At 45.0% G+C, this 14,093-nt stretch overlaps 1 protein-coding gene across 3 annotated transcripts in view; it reads left to right on the top strand.

The window, feature by feature from the left end:
- Positions 1–14,093, top strand: part of LOC137422041 (FH1/FH2 domain-containing protein 3) — a 375,404-nt gene that overhangs the window by 252,707 nt on the left and 108,604 nt on the right. The gene's annotated exons all lie outside the window — the stretch shown is intronic.

Below are 14,093 nucleotides of genomic sequence, written 5' to 3'. Positions count from 1 at the left end.
GATGAACCGCATGGACTACAACCACAAAGCCAAAGCTCTAGTGGATGACAACAACATCTACCACACAAAGCCTTGTGACCCTACAAAGACTATTGACAAGCAGGTAAATACCACTTTACAGAAACTACGAGATGCAAACCTGCTCACAAAAACAAGAATGGGATGCGATGAGACCAAACGACTCCATCATTCCACGCTTCTGCCGGTTACCAATGATTCACAACATCGATGTCCCACGACAACCCATCGTGGCCCACCGAGGAGCACCCACCTACAATTTGGCCCTCCGAGGAGCACCCACCTACAATCTGACCCTCCGAGGAGCACCCACCTACAATCTGGCCCTCCGAGGAGCACACACCTACAATCTGGCCCTCCGAGGAGCACCCACCTACAATCTGGCCCTCCGAGGAACACCCACCTACAATCTGGCCCTCCGAGGAACACCCACCTACAATCTGCCCCTCTGAGGAGCACCCACCTACAATCTGGCCCTCCAAGGAACACCCACCTACAATCTGGCCCTCCGAGGAGCACCCACCTACAATCTGGCCCTCCGAGGAGCACCCACCTACAATCTGGCCCTCTGAGGAGCACCCACCAACAATCTGGCCCTCCGAGGAGCACCCATCTCCAATCTGGCCCTCCGAGGAACATCCACCTACAATCTGCCCCTCTGAGGAGCACCCACCTACAATCTGGCCCTCTGAGGAGCACCCACCTACAATCTGCCCCTCTGAGGAGCACCCACCTACAATCTGGCCCTCTGAGGAGCACCCACCAACAATCTGGCCCTCCGAGGAGCACCCATCTCCAATCTGGCTAAGTGGCTTTTCCACCGACTCAAACACTTAACAACACATTCAGCACACAATGTAAAGAACGCTAAAGATTTTATCAACCGAATCAGAAATGTCCACATCAAGAGCGATGAAATAATGATTTCATTTGACGTGTTTTCATTATTTACATCCATACCCGTCGAATTAGCAACGCAGACCTGAGACCAACACATCACCAACGACCAACTAGCGAGCAACAGCCGCCTCAGCTCTGGTCATCTCATGACGCTCATTCAACTCTGCCTCAAATCAATGTACTTTGTATTCGACAGCACCATATATCATCAACATGAAGGAACCCCGATGGGCTCACCCATCTCAGGGCTCATCGTCGAATTGGTGATGCAACGCTTTGAAGATCTAATACTACATGGTGAGCCTTCGCCGAGGTTCTGGCTGTGGTACATTGATGACACATTGGTGATCATAAAGAAGGCAGATGTTCACCGTTTCCACACAAAGATAAATTCAACATGGCCAGCAATACAATTTACATGTGAAGTAGAACAAGTTGGGTCTCTGCCATTCCTGGATGTACTGTACATCTTTCCATGGACACAAACGACAAGCAACACACAATGTACCATAAACAAGCAACACAGGTGTACCATAAACCTACTAACACAGACAAAATATTGGATTACCATAGTAGTCATCCCACCTGCCACAAAATAATATATATATATATATATATATATATATATATATATATATATATATATATATATATATATTATATATATATATATATATATATAGTCATATGTATATATATATATAGTTATATATATAGTTTTATAGTTATATGTATATATATAGTTATATAGTTATATAGTTATATATATATAGTTATATAGTTATATATATAGTTATATATATATGAATGAATGAAAGAATGATCGTTTTAAGGCCATTTTTCCCCGTTAGAGCGGGGGTTAGCCTTGCGGGCCCCATGACCTCATGGTTCCCTGTTTGAGGCAATGTTTTTATGGCCGGAAGCCCTTGCTGACGCCCCTCGTATATATATATAACAATATATTGTTGCAGATTCGGGGGTCGGCTCTCCCCTTACCAAAGGGGGGGGGGGGGGGTTAATCCCCTTGTCTTTTAAGCTGGCCGTCCACCAATCCTGGTAGCTATGACGCTCCTCCCGATCAGAATTAGCTAGGGTGATTGGTCAATGAAGTCCCAAATACCTATGTACTAACCCCGACCGCAAGCAGGGAAATAACTCCCGCTCGAACCACGGATAAGATGGAATATTGCCGAGCGGTTAGCAATCCGCGATCCGAGCCGTTAACAAATGACTAAACCCGATCCTGAGCGGTTTCCAAATCGTGCCACAGGTACTCATTTGAAAGAAAGGACGGAGGCAATCGAATAAGAGGAAACCAGAGTAAGGGAAGAACAAAGAGTGGGTTTATTAATTATTTACAAGACCCAAAGAAGAGGAAATGAAAGTATGTACAAGAAAGGAGAAACAAAAGGACACAGGGCAAGCTTATCGATATAGTCTTAACTTATCACGACCCCAGGACAAACAGACAGGCTCACACGGAATTGTAGTGGTAGGGGAGGAAGGTCCAAGCAGATGGTCCAGGCGATGGGATCCGGCTCCGGTCCACTCCAGTCCAGGCTCCGGTTCCGCGGGCGAAACCCGGCAGGCAGTTTCGCGCGTATCGTCGGACGCGAGCGGACCTTACGTATCTCGGGGTTACATATATCGGGGGGACTGGGATGCGGCGTACGTAATATGTAGCTCGTGCCAGCTCTCTCTCCCTCTCTCTCTCTCTCTCTCTCTCTCTATCAATGGCTCGTATCACAGGCATTTCATGCAATGCAATCCCCGGCACAGTCCTTGCGCAGTGTGCGTTTCCCAGCGAGTCCGTTTCAGCCCCGAGTAAACTCTCCGTGAAAAGGCTCGCGCTGGCGCTTATATTACTCGCTCACAGATCAATCCGCGCTCTTTGAAACCACGCCTGCCAGCGAGCTCACCTCAGCCCTGGTTGGTTGGCGAGGGCTCACCGGCTCCGCCCTTGACGGCGTGTTGACAGGGCCACGCCTCATTCCCGTGTCCTGCCCCCTTCTTCCTCGGCCTTAGACCGCGTCTTCAATGGCGTTTGGAGCGAGGCAGCGAATGCTGCTGGTCAAGCAGAGGCGCGTAATAGAATTGGGAGGGTCAAGCCCCGACTGTAGGGGCGCATACTGGCGTAGCTTGGAGAGAGTGGCTGGCCAAGAAGCGAATGGGGCCTATCTTATTTAATTAATGCAACGCAGATTCAACTATTGGGAACACAGCCTTATCTGAAACACATACTAAGGAAATAACTGAAAGTCCTATGGTGTCCTACGTGTTGCTGTGGACGAACTATGGGTGCGACCTTTGACCTTTTAAATGATGGAATATTATTTACAAGTATTTACAAAGTGAGGGGTTCTCAAAACCGCAACAATATATATACAGTGGAACCTTGACTTACGAGTTTAATCCGTTCCGTGACCGAGCTCGTAACTCAAATTGCTCGTATCTCAAATCAAATTTCCCCATTAAAATGCATTGAAATGCTATTAATCCGTTCCAGCCCGCCAAAAACCACACCAATTTTTTTTTTAAATATACAGTATATATAAAAATATCTCGCGCTTTATATTTCACCTGTATGCAGCATACAAGTTGGCAGGATGGCCTGGACTGGAGGTACGCACACTTGACTCTAAAGTCTAAACTGTCCAGCCTGGGTTTGAATCCCGACCCAGCTATAACCTGTCATGGGTGAATCACAGGCAGGGTGATTCATCAATGGGTGTACCGCTAAACTGGGCGCCCCGTTTGCGTCCCATTAGTTGTTGGATGTTAAGGATCTCACCGTGTTTTCCACAAAGAGAAGGCGAGCTATCGCCGGCACTCTGAACAAGTTGACGGCAGAGATACTGTACGTGCACGTCAAGATAACCACGTGACCGGAGCCCACCTGGCGGCGGAAACTCAAAATAACCGAAATGCGTAAACTAAAATGCAGCGCTATACGATAGAGATACTGTACGTACACGGCAAGATAACCACGTGACCAGAACCCACCTGGCGGCAAAACTCAAAATAACCGAAATGCGAAAACTAAAACGCAGCGCTATACGACAGAGATACTGTACTTGAACGGCAAGATAACCACGTGACCGGGTGGCGAAAGCTCGTAACTCGGATCTCGGCTCGCATCTCAAAGCAATAAACTGCCAGAGTGACGGCTCGTATCTCGAAAAACTCGTAAGTTGGGGCACTCGTAAGTCGAGGTTCCACTGTATATATATATATATATATATATATATATATATATATATATATATATATATATATATATATATATATATATATATATATATATATATATACATACATATATATATATATATATATATATATATATATATACATATATATATATATATATGTATATATCCAAATGACTCCATGGTAAGATCTCCAACCTTTAATTGAACAAACAATGACTCAACGTTTCGATTAACAACATGTGACAAAGCCACACGCCTCCGTTAATCTTCCTCAAGAGTGATAAAATCATCTCAACATCCCCTTATATGCAACGTGGGTGGGGTATATGCAAAGTGGGGTGGGCAAAGCTGGACAGCCAATGAAACCTTATCACACCGCTCTCGTGAACGGAGACGTTACTGACCAAATTCAAAAATGAACCGCATATTAACGGTTCAAAATTTAAAATTAAAACCTCAGACTTAAAGATAAGCAAATAAGTATGTTTATATATAGTTATATAGTCACATCTCCGGGGTTAAGACCCCTGGGTGACGGATGGCCGACCGAGCTTTAACTCTGAGATGTATGAGCCAAATTGATGGTGGTTCCTTTGGCACGCGCAGGGGAGGGATAACGAGGCCCTTACCTGAATGGACGGACGTGACGAGGGTTTTCCCAAACCACAAACAAATAAACGTACAAGAGACAGGAATTGAAAATGCACAAATAATGAGTTTAATGAAAATAATGCAAGTGAGAAATCTCTGAGGATATCCCGGAGATTCAATAGCCCAGTGGGCTGTCACCGCGTAAGTGATGAGGTTCCTGGGTTTGAGTCCCAGGTTGAGTTCGAATTTTTTCACACTAGCCCTATGCAGGAATTTACTTCCTGTTTCTTAAATTATATATACAGTCACATCCCCGGGGTTAAGACCCCTGGGTGACGAATGGCCGACCGAGTTTTAACTCCGAGGTGTATGAGCCAAATTGATGGCAGTTCCTTTGCCATGCGCGGGGGAGGGATAACGAGGTCCTTACCTGAACGGGCGGACGCGGCGAGGGTTTTACGAAACCATAAACAAATAAACGTACAAGACACAGGAATTGAAAATGCACAAATAATGAGTTTAATGAAAATAATGCAAGGAGAACAAAACGAACGGTAAGGTAAAGCTAATTCCAATATTGAGGCGCCTGCTCTCGGACTCACATACAACACAAGGGGAAAACGAAAGTAAAAATAAATAATGTTTCTGCCGGCCGGCACTTAACTCTGGCCTCGCCGAGCACTTGGTGGGGTCGCCTCGAACCACTGTGCGGGAAACGCACAAGATGATGCGGAGCTGCCTCCGCTTCCAACCGCCGGCGTGGGGCAAACAGACAGGATAGCCTACTTACAATGGGAGTTGTCCACAAAAACTCCTCCACAGCTCCAAGGTTTCTATGAGGCACACACGGCACGAAGCGCAGCTGTCATGAAGCCAGTACCAGAAAGAGAGAAAGAATGCGTCCACCTGCTATGAACACCGGAAACGAGAGAGAGCAAAATGGTGGTTGCTTCGCCTTTTCTTTTCCCCATTCTAGAAAGTTCCCTCTCATGACACGTGCGCTCCAATCACCGAGCACCGTTGAATCGTACCAACCAATCGTCCTTCAGGGCATGGCCTCATGGCCATTCTTGACGCCCATTGAGAAGGTTCGGCTCGGCGGGGTAGTAGAGTCGGCGACTGGCTTTGGAGGCCAGGTTGGAAATGTGGTTTTCCCAGGAAAGATCATGGCAGATAGTGAGACCAAAAAGCTTAGTGACAGAACTTCTTGGAGAGGATTGTTGAGAAAGTAGATGGGAGGGTTGTCCAGTCGGTCTTTGTGGAGAGACATAGTAAGAGTGTGAGATTTGTCAGGATTGAAAGACATGTTCCACTTGTTTCACCAGTCTGTGATTTTGTCCAGGTCTGCAGAGAGTGAGATGGCTGCGGACAGCCGATCTGAGGGATGAGGAATGGAGCGGCAGAGAGTGGAGTCATCAGCAAAGACATAGAGAGGATTTTCCAGAGAGTCGGAAAGATCATTGATATATATAAAAAAATAACCACCTTTAGAGGCCATTTTTCCCCGCAAAGCGGGGGTTGGCCTTTTTCGGGCCAAAATAACCTTTCGGAAAGATCATTGATGAAGACCAGAAAAAGCACAGGCCCCAGAACACTGCCTTGGGGAACTCCAGCCGGAACAGGAAAGTGTTACAGATTCGTCACTTCCTTTGTGGTGGTTTTCATCCACTGCAAACATTTTTGATTCCATGTACTATTATTGTTTTCAAAAGGTTTATTGTTTATGAACTATTTTCAAAAGTTGAAAAAGTTAGAGTTAAAAGAAACAGGAAACCGGATCGGGAACCGGACGACGACGAAGAAGAGGAAGAAGAGAAAGAGGGCAGAGCAAGTGGAGTCGGACAAGAAGGAGCCGAGCTACTTGCGGTCTGGAGTGAACGTTGGCGAGCAAGAGTCACGAGTGAACTTTTGGTTTCCCGGGAAAGGGATTCCTGCAACAGAGTTGTTATCGCTGTGACAGATCAACCTGCGTGTCAGGTTTTGCGGTGGATTCTGAAGAGAATCATCGTCATCATCGTCGTGCCGTTGCGCCACAAGACCGGGCCGTCGGCCATTTTGACTCGCGCAGGACTTGCGCTTCGCTCAGGGTTTCGTCTCGTTTCGACCATTTTCACCGCATTCAGACGTCGATCTGGGGTGTGTGTGTGTAACGTGGCGTTTGATTGGAAAATCTGCGTGTCGCCGACTGTGAGCCGGGAAACGTCCATACCCGAGGGTGTGATTTCCCAGTCGCCTTGAGGGCGCCTTTGGATTTCCCAGTCACCTGGAGGGCGCCTTTGCACAGCTTTGCAGCCGGACTGTAACTGCCAACCCAACGGGATTCTGGTCTCGATTGGACATTGATCTGTCGATTGCTGGAGCGGATCGACTTTGGCTTGAAGCTGGGAATAGAGACATTGGGAATCTTCTTCTTTTCACTCACTTGGAGCACAGTGAGTTATATTGTACGAACCTGATGGTACCATTATAGGAATGATATACTATTTCAAGCGCCTTTGGGCTTCTGGAAAAGCGCTATACAAAATAAATGAATTATTATTATTATTATTATTTGTTGTACAATTGATTACTATTGTTTTTGTACTGTTATTCTTGTGTGATCTTAATACAATACCTGTTGGTTTGTAACAATTGGTGTGGCTTCACCATTGATCTTTGACATACAGAATAACACATTTTTCTGCCGTGACTCCTCTCGGGGCTCGGAGGTACACCGTGACCAGGGGGTCGGGGAGGAGCACGTAACAAAAGGGAGATGAGAGAATACCGGAGGAGGGAGTAACCAGGAAGAGATATTAAGGAATCAGAGACATCTTGAAGGAGGAAAGTTTCTGTGAAGCAGAATACGTCTGGTTTGTCAGAAGCAACCTGTATGGTGAGATCAATCAGGTTTGAGTGAAGGCCCCGGATGTTTGAGGTCCATACCATTAAGGAAGAGAGAGGGGGAGCATCGGTACAGGACAGGGGAGGGGAGGGGAGAGGTCGGGTGAGAGGGAGAGGTAGGGAGAGCTGTTGATAGTGTGTCAGAGATTGCAGAATAGTTAGGAGAAAGGGAAGGATGAGGAGGACAAAAGGTTTGATGGTGATGGGAAGAGGCACAGTGAGGTGATTTTTTTTTTGATTGTTCAAATGGTGGAGAAAGCACCTCGATCAACTGCCAAATAGATTCAAGCTGACCTTCAGACACAAGGTATGACAGTTTGCCATTCACCAACACAGTGAAAGGGGGTTCTATGGTAGGAGACCCAGGAGGACCCCACTGTTGAGAAAGCCCGACTGGAGTTTGCCAGAACACACCCGAACAAGCCAAAATCCTTCTGGGAGAATGTCCTGTGGACAGATGAGACCAAATTAGAGCTTTTTTATAAAGCACATCATCTCTATGTTTACATTAAACAAAATGAAGCTTTCAAAGAAAAGAACACCTTCCCTACAGTCAAACATGGAGGAGGTTCAGTGATGTTTTGGGGTTGCTGTGCTGCCTCTAGCAAAATGGGTACCTTGAATGTGTGCATGGCATCACAAAATCAGGAGATTACCAAGGAATTTTGGAGCACAATGTTCAACCCATTGTCAGAAAGCTGGGTCTCCGTCGAAGGTCATGGGCCTTGCAGCAGGACAGTGACCCCAAACACACTTCAAAAAGCATCCAGGATTGGTTCAAGACAAAATGTTGGACTGTTCTGAAATGGCCAGCAATGAGTCCAGATCTAAATCCCATTGAACACCTGTGGGGAGATCTGAAAACAGCAGTTGGGAGAAGGCACCCTTCAAATCTGGGAGAACTGGAGCAGTTTGCACAAGAATAGTGGGACAAACTACCAGTAAAGAGGTGTAGGAAACTCATTCATGGCTATAGGAACTGCTTCATTGTCGTTATTTTGTCGAAAGTCTGTGCTACCAAATATTAAGTCTTGGGTGTCAATAATTTTGTCAATGCCATTTCTTTTTATTTTCTGATTTAAAAGGATATATTAAGTTCTGAATCAAAAACAAAGGTTCTGTAATTTAATATTAACAGTGAAATAAAGAATTGTGGAGACCAAAACCTTTTGTCAATTTTAACTTATTTTTCGAGAAAATTGTGAGTTGTTTGAGAAGTGCAAGGGTGCCAATATTTTTGGCCACGACTGCTGTATATACTGTATATGTACATAGTATACATATACCGTATCTGTATATATATATATATATATACATACATGTATAACAGTTATCTGTTGGAGCAAGAAAGATATTGTTGTCATCTTTGTTTTAGTCCTTCATCAAAAAACACGTTCATTGGATTTGAAAGTTTCGGTCTTAAATTACAAAAAATTAAATGTCTTAAATTTAACTTGTAGCCTCTAAGCTGTAAGAACAGTTGGTTGATTAATGTCGTGGTAAAAACGTCTCGACAGGTTCATTGGGGTCATTGCTGCAAGCTTTATTGGTCTCTTGAGAGCTTTGGCTCATGGTTGTGCACAAGTGATTATTTAGAAACATCGACAAGGAAATGAAGCAAATCTGTGAAGATCTACAGGGAGAAAGGGCATGTATGTGCAATGCAGATGTATTCGGACAGAGGTTGATTTATTTGAGACGCCATTATTGAGCACAAAGGCTGTTCTCAGTGCAGGTTGGAGCGGCAGCCAGGTGCGCGCACCACTCTACAAACAGCAATACCTCCATGGGGCCTCAACATGCTTATCCTGGAGACGCACGAGTGCTCTTCACGCTTGCGGACAGTCAGAATTTCACCATCACTGCAAAATTGCAGCACCTGTCATCGCAAGGCAGTTGAATTGGCAGTGATGCTCATCACAATCACAATGGCTATTGTCACAATGAGAAATTAATAAACTGAATTCACTGACAACTGGAGGGCTGTGATTGGAGACGGTTCCTGGTTTCGCCAACTTGTAATATTAGCCAATTGGTAGCACTTGCAATTCTGTCTCACAATGAAAGTGTCCTTAGTGTCCTTGTGTTTTATACTTCTCCCACCCCCCCCCCCCACCCTTCCCACGCCTCCTCCCCCCAAGCCCTCTCCCTCCCACACATCTCCCTGCTCTCAAATGTTATGTTTGTGTGCTTCCCCTTCTCTCCCCATCTTGTCTACCGCTCCCTCGTTTTATATATTTTGTTTGTCTGTTTGATTTGTTTGTGAATAAATGTTAGCTCCAACCATGGTGTTGGGCTAGCGGCTAGGGTGCCGGCTTAGGATACCTAGGATCCTGGGTTCGTAATCCCGGTCGATCGCTGAATTAACGCCAGGGGGGGTTGACTCAGCCTGTCATACCTTCCGAGGTCGGCTAATTGAGTACCAGTTCACTGGTAATTCCCTGTTTGTCGTTAAAGGCGGCAAAAAGGGTTGGCGTCAGGAAGGGCATCCGGCCGTAAAACATTGCTTCAAAAAGGGGACCGAAAAACAACAACAACCACGGTTCCCGAAAAAGGCCAACCCCTGCTTTGCGGGGAAAAATGGCCTCTAAAGGTGGTTATTATATATTTTTTATAATGAAAACAAAGTTATTAATTTGCAATGAAACGACATCCGTAAGTGAATTTTTTATTTTTTAAATATTACCTTCTTTTTTGTGAGAAAAAACAAATATTTACTACTAATATGGCTTGGTGGTATCGGGAGGGGTATGACTCGCTTGGAGTGCGAGAGATCCCGGATTTGAATCCCGTCCAAGCCCAATGAAAATATTTGGCCTTCTTTTTCAAAGAGCGGGACAACGCGGGCACCAAGACTAAACACTTAATGGCTCCCTCTGGAGGAAACCATAACTAATGAAAACATTTGGTTTTCGAGATTCATTTCCTGTGGTAGTAATATGACAAAGGAGTGCGTAAATCTCTTCTGAATTTTAAAGTGAATTCAAGTCATTAATACGTTATGAAGGTAAAGTCATCATCACAAATTCTTTACAGTTAACTATTATGCGGGGTATTGGTTCGTGCGATGTTACTGCTTGAATACTTAGGATTCAATGTGGAACCAATTGTTTATGATGCATGACTGTGTAATGGTTGCATTGTTGTGAGATGTTTATCCTGAAAGTTAAATAGAGTAAAAAATGGTGGGTTATCATATTGTTGTTGGACTTTCAGCTTGTGGACAGATTGCAAGTGTTCAGGGAATATCTAGATTCTTCCAGATATGGCACAAGCAGTTTCTAGCTTATTACCTCCGCCAACGAAGGTGGGCAGAGGTTGTTTTCACATCGGTCTGTTTGTCTGTCTGTCTGTCTGTCTGTCTGTGTACAGGATATCTCAAAAAGTTGTGAACGGATTTGGATGAAACTTGGTGGACAGGTTGGGTATGCGACTTGGAAGAATTGATTCAATTTTGGTGAAGATTCGAATGTGGATCCGGATCAGAGAATTTTTCACTTATTCTTCACCATTAAGTGATCAGGATAAAACCGATATATTGCACTATATTTCCAAAAGTTATTTGACAGATTGGGACAAAACTTGGTAGACAGGTTGGTTGTGTGATAAGTACGAATTGATTAGATTTTGTTGAAGATCTGAATACAATAATTTTAAACTGTTTCTTCACCATTGAGTGATCGGGCCAAAAACGATACATAACAGGATATTTAAAAACGTTTTTTTTGTTTTGTGTCCTTGCGTGTACTCATAGGGTGAAATCCACATTTATCCTCGCTGCCGCGACCTGGCCATCAACTTTCTCCATTATGCTCAACTCTCTTTTTTTACTCTGTCTTATTCTGTTCTACCTCCTGCTCTATTTCCTCTACCCTACTCATTGTCTCCTCGCTCCTTTTTTTTTTACACTTTTTTTTTTTTACTGCTCCAATCTCCCTTTAAATCCTTTTTTCCATTTTCTATTTTCTTTTGTCCCTCTTCTATCTGTCCTATTATTTCTTTACTTTCCAATATCTCTTCTTTCATTCTCCCCTGTTCCATACTCAGCCCCTCATCTCAGTTATAAGTCCTTCCAATCTGGCTTCTCCGACTGCCAGATGCTCCACCAGCCTCGCCCGCTCACTTTTCATTCGGCTGTTTGGCCCATTCTCCCCGCTCGCTTTTCTTTTGGCTTTTATTTAGCCAGTTGCCTTTTCCTGCATTGATTTCATGTCAGCCATTGCATTTCCTGTGTGGCTTTCATTTCCTCCATGAATCTTGCCATCATGGGCATTGTACCTCCATTTTCTACCCTGGGGGGGGGGGGGGGGGGAACATCGGGTCGTTGAATGATGGGGCTGTAACCCCTGAGCTTCCAGGGGAGGGGGGACTGAATGTGGAGAACTGCTCCATCTCACCTTCCTCTACTCCAACTCCTTCACCCATTTGCTGCTCCTCCTCTGGTCGCAATTCGTTCTCCATATTGGGTTACAAATTTTCCCCCAATAAAATTTTGAAAAACAAAAATCTATACTCCTGACAAAAACTGTTAGTCATGGATTCGGACCAGTGTCTCAATCCCGATCCTGATGAACCAATGTTACGGTAGACCGCTGGGTAGACTCGAGCTCTAATCCCCCACCCGCGCAATCTCTAATTTAATGACGGATTGTCGAAAGAGACCATACGCCGTCTGCCGGGAAAGCTTAATTTATCTTTACTTCAGTTTTGGGCATACAGATAACTTTGAAAATCTGACGCTCTGTCTGGATCGTCCTATGAACAGGATGGAAGCCCGAGCGGTGGCTTGGGTGATCCGGCAGTAGTTTTACAAAGTCTCCTCTAACATAATGACACCATTTTTCCACAAATGTTCTTTTTAACCACACTGGGATTACTAGTCAAATTATGAACCACAAAATAGCTGACACAAGTTAATTGAAGTAATCAGATTTAATAAATATGCGAAGGGAGATTGGAGGAGAGAAAAGCATTAATTGCAGAATCATTGCACAGCACTGTACTATAACAATCAGATGCAGATCATAAAGTTTTGATTCCCTCGTGCCCACGATAATCCGTTTGGTTTAACCGTTTACCTCAACCATCCACTCGACAAACATCATGACACACTGGGGAAATTCACAAACAAAGACGATCGGCAAACCCAGAGGTAGAGCCTGGCGAAGGTTTTGGAGGAAGTTCGGTTCCAATCTCAGCAGGTGGCGACTGCTTGTTCTGCACGTCGACCGAGGAGGGAGCAAGGGGCGCAACTTGTTTGGCGAGTTGTGTCTCTGTAGCCATCTCTGCAAACTCAGCGCATCCAGCAGCACCACGGCAAACACAAAACGTCTCTCTAAAGTCTCCAGGAAGCAATTTGATCCACATCTACGGACGTTCTCCAGAAGCTTTTTATCTGCTGATCAGAAACGTTTAATCCCAATCTTTCATGCTTTTTATCCTCTGCCGATCTTTTTGTAACCGCCCAGTGCACACGATCAATGAATTCCTTTCACATTCGCTAACGGGTTTTCCCCCCTGCTGTAGTGATGATAATTTTTGGTGAGGATGATAGTTACCATCTTTAGCAGCTTCAAGACCGTGTATAACTTTTAAAAGAAACATGTAACGAAGAAATAGCAGAGGAATGAAGGATCACAATTAAAATCTGTCGAGACATACTTTGACATACACAAATACCATACTCGTATGCTGAACATTTAATAATGAAATAACTATACTACATTAGATTCATGAACAGGATTAAATAATTAAATTGATATGAATCACTTTTAGAAGCCATTTTTCCCCACGGAGCTGGGGTTGGCCTTTTTTGGGCACCGTGGTCCCCTTTTTGAAGCAATGTTTAACGGCCGGATGCCCTTCGTGCCACCAACCTTGTTGGTCACCTCTTGCGACACACAGGGAATTACCAGTGAAACTGGTACTCAATTTGCCGATCTCGGAAGGATGACAGGCTGAGTGCCTGGGTCTTCGGGATCCCTGGCGTTAATTCAACAATCAACCGGGATTCAAACCCAGGATCCTAGGATCCCAAGCCGGCATCCTAACCGCTAAACCAACACCAGGCGTAAATAATTAAATTGATATATGTGGGAAAATTACAGGCCCAGACCAGGAATCAAACTGAGGTCCTCTGGAAAACCGTACCTGTGCTCTGCTATCTGAGCTATCTGGGCCACCCTAACTGAGCATGCAATTTCCCACACATATGATTGCCACTCTCTTTCCGTCAATGCTTCCGGGCCACTCGCTGCCAACCATAGGAACACCATTGCCACTCTCTTTCCGTCAATGCTTCCGGGCCACTCGCTGCCAACCATAGGAACACCATTGCCACTCTCTTTCCGTCAATGCTTCCGGGCCACTCGCTGCCAACCATAGAAACACCATTGCCACTCTCTTTCCGTCAATGCTTCCGGGCCACTCGCTGCCAACCATAGGAACACCATTGCCACTCTCTTTCCGTCAATGCTTCCGGGCCACTCG

Source organism: Myxine glutinosa, chromosome 2, assembly GCF_964187855.1.
Source record: "Myxine glutinosa chromosome 2, kmMyxGlut1.1, whole genome shotgun sequence".
Lineage (NCBI taxonomy): Eukaryota > Metazoa > Chordata > Myxini > Myxiniformes > Myxinidae > Myxine > Myxine glutinosa.
The sequence above is the reverse complement of the archived record's forward strand: the minus strand, read 5'-3'. Positions and strand labels throughout refer to the sequence as shown.